Source organism: Notolepis coatsorum, assembly GCF_963971535.1.
Source record: "Notolepis coatsorum genome assembly, chromosome: 5".
NCBI classification, from domain to species: domain Eukaryota; kingdom Metazoa; phylum Chordata; class Actinopteri; order Aulopiformes; family Paralepididae; genus Notolepis; species Notolepis coatsorum.
In genome coordinates, this window is record NC_140169.1 from 144,155,974 (window position 1) to 144,167,599 (window position 11,626).

Below are 11,626 nucleotides of genomic sequence, written 5' to 3' on the forward strand. Positions count from 1 at the left end.
CAGCTGAAAAGACAGCATTGATTGATTGATTGATTGATTGAAAACTTTATTAACAGATTGCAGAATGGGTACAACAATACAGTACAAAAAATACTTCCCAAAGGTCAGTGAATACCACGATCACAACACCAGAGGGATTGATTGATTGATTGAAAAGTTTATTAACAGATTGCAGAATGGGTACAGTACAGTACAGCTCAATACACACAATTGTTAAGGGGATGCAGACCAGAGAAAGACTTTCGTCTTGTTTACATCAGGGTCCCCCATTTTCAATTCATCATAACATATATGACATACATGACATACAGATAGAAAGTACTGCTACATCTATACATTTATGACATACCAGATTTGCAAATACAGTACTGTTTGTGATACGAAAAGAGTCCAGAAAAGAGAGTATATATACATTTGACATAGAAACTGTACATTGGAGGAAGTTGGGGGGGGGGGGGGGGTAGGAGGAGTGGGTGGGGGACTGAACAAGCAAAACTGTACAACTGAACAAGCAAAACTGTACATTGGAATATTGACAAGACCATACTTGGTCATTTACTGTACATTGGGGGGGGTTGTGTTAGGACATTTACAGGGGCCAGTTTAGAATTGCAGTCTCCCGTAGGTGTTTTTTGAGAGTGGTTTTGAAAGTGGGTAGTGATTCACATTCCTTTACAGCTGTGTGTAGGGCGTTCCACATTGATGTGGCATAATTGCGAAACGTGTTTAGTCCCTTGTTTGAGCCGAATCTGGGTTTAACATGATTTGTGGAGCTCCCTCTGGTGTTGTGATCGTGGTATTCACTGACCTTTGGGAAGTATTTTGACATGTACATGGGTACCTTGGTCGTGTAGTGTATCTTGTAGACCAGGCCCATTGCAAGTTGCTGTACTCTGTCGTCTACTCTAAGCCATCCTAGGTTGTCAAAGTGGGCAGGGGTGAGGTGGGTTCTAGGAGTAAGGTCAAGCAGTTTGTTTTGAGATGTTTGTAATTTTGTTTTTAGCGCCTTTGAGGTGCTTTGGTACCATGAGGTGCAAGCATATTCGTAGTACCCTTGAATGAGTGCTCCTGTCAGAGTCTTCAAGGTATTCTTGTTTACCAGAGAGGAGATCCGGTACAAGAATCGAGTTCGTTGGTTGACTTTTTTTATTACATTGGATGCCATTTTGTCATAGGAAAGATTAGCCTCTAGGATGGAACCCAGGTAGGTAATTTCATCTTTCCTTGTGACAATATTGTCACCCACTACTGAGAAGCCGCCGGTCTTGCTGAGTTTGTTATTTGAACCGAAGAGAATGGACTCTGTTTTGCCCATGTGTAATGATAGTATGTTATCAGCGAGCCATATGCAGATTTTACCTAGTTCCGAGCTGAGGGTTTTTTCGACCTGTAACTTGTTCTTGTCAGAGACCAGCAGGGCTGAGTCGTCCGCAAACAGGAACAAGTTGCAGTCACAAGCTGACGACATGTCATTTGCATAAATTAGGAACAGTAGCGGTCCTAGTATGCTTCCTTGTGGAACACCACAGCTCACTGTGGGGGGGGGGGGGATAGGGTACCGTTTACCTCCACCATCTGTTCCCTCCCCTCAAGGTAGGATTGCATCCAGCTCACTGATAGACAAAACCAATTCCTTTTAGCTTGTCAATCAGAATGGAGTGATTGACAGTGTCGAAGGCCTTTTGTAGGTCCAGCATGACCATGCCGCAGTATTTGCCCGCGTCCACCTCTTGTTTGATGTGGTCGTTCAAATAGAGAAGGCATGTGTCAGTGGAGTGGGATGTTCTGAAGCCAGATTGGAATTCGTAGATTAGATTTTTTTCCGCTAGGTACTTTTCGACCTGTTCGTAGACTATTTTTTCCATGACTTTCGAGATGGAGGTAAGAATAGAAACAGGGCGGTAGTTGCCTGGGTCTAATTTGCTGCCCTTTTTGTGCAGAGGGGTCACCCTCGCAATTTTGAAGTCCTTGGGGACGTGTCCCTGTTTTATGGAGAGGTTTATTATGTGTGTGATGACTGGGGTGGTGGCGGCTGCTGAGTCTCTGAGGAATTTGGAGGGGATGTTGTCATGGCCAGTGGCCTTGTTAGGTTGGAGGGCGCTCAGTTTTTTGAGTACCTCATCTGTTGTTACCATTTCCAGCTTGAAGTCGTCCTTGCGGACCCCTAGGTTTTTGTAGTAAGCTACTATGTGTTCTACCCCATAATGCCCTGAGTGGGAGGAGTTTGTTTACCAGTGTTGTGGCTATGTTTGTGAAGAAAATGTTTAAGTAATTGGCTACATCCAGCTTGTCTGTGATGAGCGTGTTGTCCGTTTTTATGTTTATGTTTGAGAATCTGGTTTTAAGTTTTTTACTGCAGCCTAGTTGATTATTGAGTAATTTCCAAAGTTCACATGGTTTGTTTTTGTTTTCCTCAGTTTTGTCATTGATGAAATTCTTTTTTGCAGTTTTGCAAAAGCAGGTGTCGATCGTAGAAATCCTGATTTTCTAACGGCATTGATTGATTGATTTAAAACTTTATCAACAGATTGCAGAATGGGTACAATACAGTACGGCTCAATAGCCTCGCCGACAAGTTAAATGCATAATCTATAGGCTAATGTTAAATCCCTCATTACCCCAATCAATCAGATTATATTTCTTTAAATGTGCCTGATGGCAGTAGGCTTAATGGAATGAATAATCGAATGAGATCTATTGCTAGCGAAAATAATTAGTTAAACTCTTTCAGAATAAGTAGATACAAACAAGCCCAAAGAGTATCTAATTGATACGAATTAATAGATGCTTATGAGGATATCTGTACTGTATGCGCTCGGCTTAGGTATCATGTACTTTATATATAAACACAGTTTTCAAGGCGCGACCCCCAAAATAACATGTCAGAGAGGCTTGGAGCCTTGAATTGATTAACCTTTGGTTTATACCAGTGACACATGTTCATCATCAGATAACAGTGCTTGAACAGATACATGCATTTTCTCAAATGCATTAATGTCAACGGCTCATTCAATTTCTCAAATCCGTCAAACAGCGCATCTCATCAGACATTTTAATCCCAGTTACAATATCACAATAACGTGTGAGTGACAGTGATACAATTCAACAATCCACAGATTCAGATTCCTCGTAATTCATAATCCACAATCCACGCATAGACACTTCAATTTATGCTGAACACAATCCGGGCGCTCCGTTAAGCAAATACATCCACAGCAGAGAATATGAAACTAATCAGAGCCAAACGCCCGATAGGTTTCATTCATTAAAAATATCCAGCGGGATTCATATTTGCAATGCGCCATTATTAAAATACCACATGCAGTGTGTATCGCGACTCCGAGCACCGTATCCGTATAAATATGACGTGCATTATTTAGGACAAAGTAAATCTATAGGCTGAATATGATTTATTATCAGAATTTTAGGTCTATTATTTTACATTTCAAAAGCCCCCTCTAGGAAAACGAAGCACAAAAACATAATTCAGAATGGTATAATGCAGATCTACACTGTAATAATTATTTCAGGAAGCAAGCTGGCATTTCTTTGCGAGGGTGTGGCCATGGTTCATCCAGCTAACTGAACTTAACCCTGCTCCGGACCAGGTTCAAACTTTCTGATCTGTTACCATGGCGATTTAGAAAATCCGACGTCGGGGAACGGAAATGTCTGGTTTAAGTCAAGCTATGCTGAAAATGATCCGGCTAACTCAGTTAGCCAGGTACGGGGAGGTCTGCATCCTCTTAGATTGATTGATTGATTGAAAATGTTATTAACATATTGCAGAATGGGTACAATACAGTACAACTCAATACACACAATTGTTAAGGGGATGCAGACCAGAGAAAGACTTTCATCTTGTTTACATCAGGGTCCCCCATTTTCAATTCATCATAAATTAGCAGTTGTTTGTGATTGAGCTGTACTGTATTGTACCCATTCTGCAATCTGTTAATAAAGTTTTCAATCAATCCTCACACACACATACACAACACACACACACAAAGCCCATCAGGGGACCCTGATGTAAACAGGGGACCTTAATGTAAACAAGACGAAAGTCTTTCTCTGGTCTGCATCCCCTTAACAATTGTGTGTATTGAGCTGTAGGCTACTGTACTGTACCCATTCTGCAATCTGTTAATAAAGTTTTCAATCAATCAATCAATCAATCAATCAAACATACATACATAACTTACATACACACACACATACAGTACAGTACAGTATAGACATAAATACATACATACCATACATACCATACATACCATACATACATACATACATACATACATACATACATACATACATACATACATACGTACGTACGTACAGTACATACACACACACACACACACACACACACACACACACACACACACACACACACACACACACATACACACACACATACATACATACATACATACATACAAACATACATACATACATACATACATACATACATACATACATACATACATACATACATACATACATACATACATACATACATATACATTAGGGCTGTCAGTTTATTGCGTTAATTAGATTAATTAATTACACAGCAAATTATCGCATTATGAAAATTAACTAAAAATGTATTACAAAAAAAAAATCTCATTCATTCCATAAGAACGTAGAATACACATTTACAAACTTTTTTTTATATGGTCTATTTGCATGTTCTTGGTATCTGATTCTAGGGACATCTATGGATCTCAGGGAATGTATTCCCAGTGTCAGAAATACTGTGTCTGTTACTAGGCTTGAGTAAATTGTAATGAACCAAATGAGAATATCAATACAAAAAAAATATTTTTTTTTGATCTTTGACTGTGAATAACACCATGCTCAAATTGACCAGACCTGAAAAATCTAAGTAAATTAATCAATGGAAGATGATTAAACAGAAGGTTTTGTAGATACAGTACTATGAGGGCCGACGTTCCACTCTACTGGTTATAATAACTTACTTGTGAGTAGTACGTTCGTTGATAAAGAAAAATAATGTCCACAGCCGCTCCATGTGTAAAACAAAGATATCCAAATGGTTTATTTCTCTTCCACAGCGAAGTCTTTCTTTACAGAAGTGGTCCTAAATCTATTTACCTAAATATTCACTTCACTACTACAAGGTAAGAAAACTGTATTTTCCCAGTCTCCAAAATCACCGCCGACTCGACACATGAAAATTCCTCCACACTGGAAAGCCGAAAATCTATGTTGTTTAGTCTATCTGTTCAGTACCGCTCAGCACGGTTTCAAGATGCACACTGACCTGGCTGAGAGAATTGCTGAATATATAGATACACAAATGTTCTAGAAGGTTCGGTCATGACTAGGGATGTCCCGATCACATTTTTTTGCTCCCGATCCGATCCCGATCATGTCATTTTGAGTATCTACCATAACCGATCTTTCCCGATCCGATCAAAAAAATAAAAATAAAAAATCTTTAAATATATATATTTTTTCATCCCAATTTCTCACATTACATTCACCCTGAATGTTGACGTTATCCAGGTGAAAAGTTAACTTCATTCAAGCGAGGCATTGCAATCCTTGACATAAATCATTTGATGTATAATTAAATCAAAGGAAATGCGTTTGTTTTGGCAAAATTCATCTCCTCTGTGTGACAATAATGATATGCAATTTAAAACCAAAACTAAGGCCTCGGTATGAGTTTAAGACGTGAACATGGTCATGTTTGTTGAATAAAAAATAAAAAAAATAAATAAATAAAAAATTTAAATCCCGATTATTATTTTTTATTTTTTTATCCCGATCTTCGGAAAATCACGTGATCGGCCCCGATCCCGACCACGACATCATACTGTGACATCACAAATGTTCTAGAATGTTCTATTGTGACAATTATATAATACAATAACCTAAATATATAGCTTTGGCTCCTACAAGTACTGAATTCTGCCATCCGGACGCATCATTACTTTTACCAAATTGTTTGTGCGTTTTGCGAATCTGATTGGCCACTGACGTTTCTGGTCATGTGACATGTGCGCCCAATCGTGTGACGGCAAGTTCTTTGGACGGTTAAGCTTAGGCGCTTTTTCGAAGTTGGTTAAGGTTGTCTTAGAGCATGGCGATAGAACGCCAGCCCTGATTCCAAACTCTAACCTTAACCAACTGCGAAAGAGTTGCCTAAGCTTAACCAGTGATAGGCGTTAGGTCGTTTGCAGGCTGTTCGACGCGGAAATGGGCTAAGACACTGCTCGTCATGCGATTGGGCGCACATGTCACATGACCAGAAACGTGCGTGGCCAATCAGATTTGCAAAACGCACGAACCGTTTGGTAAAAAAAATAGACGCCAACCGGACACATGCTATTTGAAATATGATTATAGAATATAGAATATCAGGCATAAAATGGTTATGCGATTAAAATGCGATTAATTCTATTAATTAATTACAAATCCTGTAATTAATTAGATTAATTTTTTTAATCGCCTGACAGCACTAATATACATACATACATACATACATACCATACATACATACATACATACATACATACATACATACATACATACATACATACGTACGTACGTACAGTACATACACACACACACACACACACACACACACACACACACACACACACACACATACACACACACATACATACATACATACATACATACAAACATACATACATACATACATACATACATACATACATACAGTACAGTACATATCCATACACACAAATACACACACATCATTAATATTATGGACCTCATTATGTTCAGTGGGCCGAGGATTAAATGGTCCTATGAAGATCTCTAACCTTCAAATACACAAACTCATAAGCCAGACCCAAAACAACATTAACAAGTTGACATATGTCTGCCAATCTCTCTGGACAGTTTCTCAGACTATGCTGTCTGTAGACTAATGGCTGAGCTGCATTTAAAGGTGTGAATAGGCCTGTGGCCTGTCTACAAAGTCTGATCCCTGTGCTTGGAGATGATGACCAAAACAAATTACCAAGTGGCAATGTTTGATGTTTGAAATGGCATGTGGACCTCAAAGTGATTAAACAACACTGACAACCTTCATTGGCTTTTATTGAACTTGTGCTACTGTCAAACAGTACCATATGGGCTAATCAACTGATAAAAAAAAAGATGTGATTAACGCCAGACAGAAATGGCCAGGCATCATTATTACATTTGCATTAAAACCAGGCAGACACAAATCTTTGCAAGAAATAGAGGTGAACATTGGAGCATATTTTTTTTGAAAGCAAACTTGCGTGCATAATGCGAGTGCTGTCTCGTTAGAATTGGATACGTGCGAAATCTACTGTCCAATTAACCTTCTGTGTTGTCGCAGTGAAAGGGTTAACCCTTTGGTAGAGGTGAAAGGGTTAACATGAAGTCCTGTCACAAGCCGCTGGGTCTCTGTAAAACGTGGTATCTCGTGTATAGGCCGACCTCTATACCTTAAAGGGAAATACCACCCAAATAATGTATTCAAATATGTTATTTCCATGACGTTCAATGAATAGTTGTGAACACGAGCTAGTCTCTCCCAAAGCCAGAAACCAAACATGTCATCGGGTATAAAGTATGGAGTTGCTCCATTGACACTGAATGGAAGACTGCGTTTGTGTTTTATTTGTATTTTTTAATACACAAATGAGCATTATTATATATATCAAACAGTACCATGTACTGGTTAAAAAAAGATGTGATTAACACCAGACAGAAATGACCATGCAGGCATCATTCAATTTGCATTAAAACCATGCAGGCTAACACAAATCTTTTCAAGAAATAGAGGTCTATACATTGGAGCATATTTTTAAAGCAAACTTGCGTGGTTTGTATCTGCATAAGTGAGTGTGAGTGTTGTGTTGTGAGTGCATTATTTCCATGGCCTGTGAACGTTCAATCAATATAGTTGTGAACACAAGCTACTCTCTCCCAAAGCCAGAAACCACATAAGTAAAACTCAAACATGTCATCAGGTATAAAATATGGATCCTCCATCGTCAAACCTCCATTGACACTGAATGGGAGACTGATTTTGTGGACCCACAGAATGTTTGTTTTATTTAATTTTTTTTTAATATTTTATACACAAATTATACGCTTTATTCTCTTGTAGTGCTCCCGGTTCTGAAACAGAACATGTAGCCAGTAATATACTCAGAAGAACATTTCCCTGGGTGCTCTCATAGTGTCACCTTTACCATCTCTCCCAATACATTGTCTATGGAGCAACTTCATACTTTATACTTGATGACATCACAAATTCAACTGTTTTAACACTTTTTTTGGAGAGAGTTGTTCAAGTTCACTAATATTCTTTGACTGTCTTAGGACCATCATTTGTGAATTTGTGTGTAGTTCCCCTTTAACTGCTCAGTGGACGCAGTGCGTGATGCGACATGAGATACCAAGATTTGAGAAAGTGTCCCACCAGCCATTACCCAAGGGTCAGGAAGTGCTACAGCCCCATATTAGCATAGTGCTATACACATAGACAATAACCAAGTGGGGATAGGAGCCCACAGACAAAAGCAAGCTGTGAATTGCCAAAGCTTTGACTTTATACAAGCACAAACACCACTGTCTATGTTATCATGGTAATACAGTGAGCCCCATATACTGTAAGCATGGCACAATAAAGCATGTACAATAATGCTGTAAATACCCTATATCTACATCTGTCTTACTCTTTACATCAATCAATATCTGAAATGCATGAAGAACAAGAAAAAAACTAACCTTTTTGTACTGTCTTTTACTATGCACTTTGCCACTAAATAATCTCCTAACCTACTATGCTAATATGTCTTTCCTACTATGCACTCAACACTGTTTGATGAACATTGTTACTCAGCTGAAAGAGTTGTATACCCTCCCTGCTGACCTGTTGTACAGAACGTTGGATAAAAGCGTCAGTTAAATGACTAAATGTAAATGTAAACATACCTGCATATAATCCTTTTTACATATCTGTAGATATTATATCTATACATATCCCTTATGTATACTGCACCTGTGTATACTGTATACCTTACTTATATTCAGATCCGAAGAGTTAATGACCATATTCATTGTAATGTATAATATAACTGATAGGACATACAGACCCTCATCTGCACCTTTGATTACACTGCCTACTTGCTCATATTATGCTTATATTCAGAGTTAATTATATTGTTTACACTGCCTATTTTTGGGGGACATTTTCTACTGTACTATCATTTTATTACCTGTATTTATGTCTTCTACTATTACCATTTATTTATTTACCATTTACCATGTCCATACCTGAAAATACATTTGAGTCTAATCTAATCTATTTGAACATTGACACATTATTTGATGTTTGGCTCCATGCTCCTATATAGGCATGGTTCTCAGTGTGGGGTTCGGGGCCCCCCAAGGGTCTTTGAGGAGACTCCAGGAGGTCAACACAGTTTGATATCGATATTAATTTATCAAATTGGGGTCAGTAGCCTGATGCGTGTACATTTAGGGCGTCCTGGATACAAAAAAGCTTGAGAATCCTCTGTCTATTAGGCTACTGTGGATGTGAAACGACGTGATAAACAGTTATATTATTCACGCACACATGTAGCAGAAGGGTAATTATCCAGAGGCGTGTGAGTTCATTCAGATGTGTGTTTCTGTATAGCACAAGCACACTGTATTAGGGGTGATATGAGACAAATATTCAGAGGGATAATGATTTGTCACAATATCTGCCTAAGTGTGAAAAATCCCATATTAGATAATACAATTAGTGTTCATCGTGTTGAGATGCAGACTAATGGGATACCGTAGGTACAGACGGTGCCATAATTAGATTTTCAATTAACATTCTTAAATAGTTAAAAAATAAATCATTGTGAGAAATTAGGCCTATAATATTTATTTTCTATCATTCATTTAGACGACTTGTGTATCAATAAATCAATAAATACAAGATACAACAACACAGATATAGACATGTATTGCCAGGTTATACTCTATACAGCATGTTGAAGTGTAATCTCAGGAAACCAGAAGCTATTAAGATGACAGCATGTACTTAAGCTTCAAAGTCATTTCTCACGTCCAAGGTGACAAAAGCGTGGAGCAGAAACAACACTGTGCTGATGTCCCAGTACTTCTAGAGTATTATTATAAATAGATAAAATGTGTATTTTTCTTCCTTTTTATGGGCAAAATTGTTTTTCTCCAGGGGTCAAATAAAAATTCAACACAAGCTCATTGTTGGCAAATCCTCTACACATTCATGAGGGAAAATTAGTCTCCATTGTGTTGCCTGACCTCTTGGACTTGACCCCCACCTTATCAAAATGGCAGCAGGCAACTCATTCAATACCAATTGCCCACTCCTGAATACGTTTGAACTGGGATTTGTGTATTGGGATCAACTTTGCTGCATGGCAATGAGGAGGCAGGATGTATGAAATCATTTCCTTTTCAATTCAGGGCCAGGAGACACTTTCAGGTTTACAAATCATATATTTATGTATTTATTTATTTGTGAGGGAACATGTACAATATGAATCACACATGTTGCAATTTGGTGTATTGTACCGCAGCTATACATTTTCATCTGCAACATATTCAAATATTGTTTACACTGCCTATTTTTTGGGATACTTTTCTACTGTACTATAATTTTATGACCTGTATTTATGTCTTCTATATTACCATTTAATTATTTATCATTTACCATGTCGATACCTGCACCTTCCCTCCCCTCCTCCCCCATGCTGCTATGATGCCTGAATTTCCCCAAAGGGATCAATAAAGGAATATCTTATCTTATCTTTAGTTACACTGCTGGCCAGTATGACTTACTACCATACTGTCTTTATACCTGTATCACTGTACATATCTGTACATACATCTGATTAGTACTATAACTAAGTAGTACTAATTTATATATTTTATATAAATGCATATGGCTCGGTGATAACAAACTATCATTACACATGGGCAAAACAGAGTCCATTCTCTTCGGTTCAAATAACAAACTCAGCAAGACCGACGGCTTCTCAGTTACAGTGGGTGACAATATTGTCACAAGGAAAGATGAAATTACATACCTAGGTTCCATCCTAGAGGCTAATCTTTCCTGTGACAAAATGGCATCCAATGTAATAAAAAAAGTCAACCAACGAACTCGATTCTTGTACCGGATCTCCTCACTGGTAAACAAGAATACCCTGAAGACTCTGGCAGGAGCACTCATTCAAGGGTACTACGACTATGCTTGCACCTCATGGTACAAAAGCACCTCAAAGGCGCTAAAAACAAAATTACAAACATCTCAAAACAAACTGGTCAGACTACTGCTTGACCTTACTCCTAGAACCCACAATGGGCCTGGTCTACAAGATATACTACACGACCAAGGTACCCATGTACATGTCAAAATACTTCCCAAAGGTCAGTGAATACCACGATCACAACACCAGAGGGAGCTCCACAAATCATGTTAAACCCAGATTCGGCTCAAACAAGGGACTAAACACGTTTCGCAATTATGCCACATCAATGTGGAACGCCCTACCCAAAGCTGTAAAGGAATGTGAATCACTACCCACTTTCAAAAACACTCTCA